The 4324-nt window shown below is 37.8% G+C and overlaps 1 pseudogene; it reads left to right on the top strand.

Annotated features, from left to right (window-relative positions):
- Positions 1-2982: 2982 nt before the first annotated feature.
- On the top strand, positions 2983-3923 carry LOC103731459 (annotated as a pseudogene).
- Positions 3924-4324: the final 401 nt, after the last annotated feature.

Here is a 4324-nt window from a genome sequence, read left to right as displayed (position 1 = left end):
AAATGACATCATAAATCAAATTGCCCTAACATGTATCATCAGAACATTTCACCCAAACACGAAAGAATACATTCTTCTCAGAAGCCCACAGAACTTTTTCCAAAATTAGCTACATATTAGGTCAAACAATCTTAAGAAATATAAGAAAAAATTGAAGTAACACCATGAATTCTATGAGAACACAATGGAATAAAGCTGGATATCACCAGCAGCAGAAACTACAGAGAGTGCATAAACCTGTGGAAATAAACATACAACTGAATGAAAATTAGCTCAAGAAAGAAATCAAGAAGTAAATTTAAAAGTTCCTTGGATTGTATAAAACTCTGTGGAATATAATGAAGGAAGCCCTGGAGGAAGTTTATATCACTTGTGCCTACCTCAAAAAACTGGAGTAATCTTAAATTAATAACTTAATGATGCACATGAAGGCCTTGGAAAAAACAAGAATGAGTAACATACAAAAAGAGTAGACAGGAAAAGATCATTGCAATCAGGGCCTAGATTTTTATGTGGGTTCTGTTTTAGTGATTGAATTTAGGTCCTTATGCTTGCATGGTGAGCAGACTGACCCATCACCTAGCTCCAGCCCCAATTTTAGGATATGTTTGACATGTAGAGTATGCATAAATATCAGTTTAGATACAGGCATTTGGCTTGAATACATGACTGTGGTCCATCTCAATAATAAACAAACATGTTTTCTACTTTTTGATAATGTGCTACAGATCTGCTCTGAAAATAATGCTATACGTCTTCAACTGGGTGTGTCTCTCTGTGCTCCTTGCTTCCTCATCTCCCTTGGTGAATTTCCTTTTGATTTCACATCACACAGAGATTAGAATGCTCCATTCTAATCCTGTGGTATCATTCCAGGACCTTTTGTGTTGAGCAATTCAGTCTTCCTCCTTGTACCTTCTTTCCCCTATGTAGTGTTCCTTCCACCAACTGTGACATCCTGTGGTAGTGACTGATATTTATTCCTCTCATTCACACACAATATTACCTATTTAAATTTCAAAAAAAATATCCTATTACTTCCTAAGCATTTCCCCATTCAGTTGTGTACTGGCTTCATTTTTATTTTAGATACCTTATTCCTTAAATATAGCCTGAATTTCCCTAGTTATCCTTCTCTGCCTGTCTAAGACAGGAACCTGCTCCATCCTCTCTCTGGTGTGTACACCTCCCTGGTGTTTGTAGGACGCTACCTGCAGTAGACTGGGACCACTCCTCAGGCCTCTGGTAGGAAGGGATGCCTTCCTGTACATTGGTTCCTCACTCCATTTTGACATGACCGGTGGTTTGTGTCTCTCTTTCTTCTTCTTCTTCTTCTTCTTCTTCTTCTTCTTCTTCTTCTTCTTCTTCTTCTTCTTCTTCTTCTTCTTCTTCTTCTTCTCTCCTTCCTCTTTTACATTTTTTCCTTCTTGGGACAGGGCCTCACTATGTAGGTTAGATAGCCCGGGACTTGATATGCAGACCAGGCTCCCCGCAAACTCACAGTGATCTACATGGTAATGTTTCCTGAGTGCTGGATTTAAAAGTATGTACCGTGCTGTCTGACCTTGTTTTATTACTTTATTCTAGAATACTGTCTTAATATTTCTTATGATCCAGGGACTGTTGTAGGTATTGTGAATAAAGCCACAGAGTCAATGAAATTATTGTTTTCTATAGCTATGCTTTAGTGGGGCATAGGATTTTTTATCTAGAACTATAATTTCAATTGGCAATAAGAGGGAAAAACAGAGGTGAAAATAAGAGGTAGAGTCTTGGGGCATGTTAGAGATTCCTTTTACCTAGCATGCTGGTCAGGAATCATACCTGGTTTATGTACTATGTTTAGTTCCCCTTGAATTTTGAGCTCTAACAGAACACTAGTGACCATATGGAGTCTGGAAAATGGTAGCTACTTGGTGAGATTTGTTGAGTAATTTATGAATTCAAAATTTTCTTGATGTGGAAGAAATTGGTGAGAGAGATGAGAGATACAGTATAGAGAGTAGAAACGCTTAGTTTCTTAATGACCCCCAAATTGACTTTTCCCTTTGTTCTCACCGTCACAAGGAGAAACCCTGGTATTTAGTCCTCAAACAATCACACCTAGGTAAATTCCACTAGAATTGACCAATTCCATTATATGTAGAAATTAGCAAGCCAGAAACTCAAATATTACATTGGTGTGGCCTAATACAGGTAAACTTAAAATACAATCTCCTCTGTAAGTTCCTATGGGATGTTGATACCTTCACCTGTCAAAACTACTCTAATAATTTCTAATGTAATGAATAGCTCAAACAAATGTCTGTAAAATTGTTATAACTGAATGATTGATCTATTTTTCTATTTCTTATTTTCTGTCCTAAAAACGTATATTTGATAAACTTAAGTAAAATAAATGATGCCTATAACAATAGTATGCAGCAAAAATAAATTACAAAATATTTATATTTATTTCAAGGATATAATTCATTCATACTGAGGTATTTGGTGGTATTTTGTATTTTTCAGAACAGTTTTCTGAGACAAAATTCTTTTAAAAAATCTTTTTACTTATTTATTTTTTTATGTGTATGAGCGTATTGCTTGCATGCAAGTGCATCTATGTCATGCAAAGCCTGCAGAGGCAAGAAGAGGGCAGCAGTTGCCCTGTAATTGGGGTTATGGAAGGTTGTTATCCACCATCTGGGTGCTTGGAATCGAACCTGGGTCCTCTAAAAGAGTAGCCAATGCTCTTAACCGCTGACCCAGTTCTCTAGCCCTCCTGAGCCAAAATTCTTTATTTCCCCTTTTATGTTTGAAAGATTCCTCAGTCCAAGTATTAGCCATTCTCCAGAACTGAAGTGGATTTCTTCATGGGGTGGCCTCCTGCTGTCATGCCCTGTCAGAATTCATGGGGAGAGTACAGGCTGCATCTATGGGACAGTGACATCATTCTTATATAGTCTGTCTCTAAGAATGATACAGGACTCCACTGCTGTAATGAGGAGGCGCAATGACAGCTTGGTGGTTGAGCTCATTCTCTTTGGCTTTTCTAACTTTCCTGAACTCCAAGAGCAGATGTTTGTGGCCTTCTTGATTATTTATTTGGTGACTCTGAAGGGAAATGCCCTCATTATCTCTTCATCATTCTTGACCAGAGTCTTCATATCCCCATGTACCTGTTCCTGCAGAATTTATCTGTGGTAGAAACAGGCTTCAGCAGAGTGATCATGCCTGAAATGCTGGTGGTCCTGTCCACTGAGACAGCGACCATCTTTCCTTTGCACAGATGTATTTCATTCTTCTCTTTGGTGGAACAGAATGCTTTCTCCTGGGGGTGATGGCTTATGACCGTTTTGCTGCAATCTGCCATCCTCTTTCCTACCCAGTGATCATGAGCAAAAGGGTTTTTGTGAAATTACTGGTATTCTCATTGGTTTCAGGAATTGTGGTGGCCACTCTGCCAACTACACAGATAATTGGTTTTCCCTGCTGTGGTCCTAATATCTTGTGAAGTTGCAGCAGTGGTGGAACTTACATGTACAGACATGCTCTTCTTTGAAATCAATGATTTCACAGGCGCCATTTTGTTTGTCATAGTTCCCTTCCTGTTGATCTTCTTGTCTTTCATTCGCATACTCTTTGCCATCCTGAAGATGTCTTCCATGGATGGGATGCAGAAGGCCTTTTCCATGTGTGCCTCTCACCTCACATCTGTCACCCTCTTCTATGGCACTGCTTGTATGACTTATTTACAGCCCAAATCCAATTACTCACTGGATACCAAGAAACTAATGTCATTGACTTACTCATTGCTGACTCCTCTGCTAAATCCACTTATTCACAGCCTGAGAAACAATGAAATGAAAAGAGCTGTGATGAAATTGTGGCAAAGAAAAAGCGGTTTTACATACCATCTGACTTGGTGGGAATCTGTGTGATTCTCAGACATTTTCCAAATGAGCGTTATGTGCATTTATTAAATGGTAAATCATTACATTTCTTGTTTAACTTTTCCTCAATTCCTGTGTTTTATATGTTTGAAAACATACCAGGGATAGCTCTGTATTTTAATGTTGTAATCATTGGTTTTTATGAGATTTGGATATTTCTTTGTAGAAATACTGCACAGCAGATTATTCACCAAATTTTTTATTATTGACACTTCCATGTTATTAATAGTTTTGTCATTAAATTTAAGATGCAATAAATATCTATATCCATATATCTATATGTCTGCTACTTTCATTTTTGTGTGATATACTCTTCAAAGGGTGACTGATGGGATGAATGGCATGTGTGTACACATGTATACATGTATACATGTATTTGTCTATTGTGT

This window comes from Nannospalax galili, unplaced genomic scaffold (assembly GCF_000622305.1).
Source record: "Nannospalax galili isolate Female #2095 unplaced genomic scaffold, S.galili_v1.0 scaffold2130, whole genome shotgun sequence".
Classification (NCBI taxonomy): Eukaryota; Metazoa; Chordata; class Mammalia; order Rodentia; family Spalacidae; genus Nannospalax; species Nannospalax galili.
Note: the sequence above shows the minus strand (reverse complement) of the source record. Positions and strands in the feature narration are given on the sequence as shown.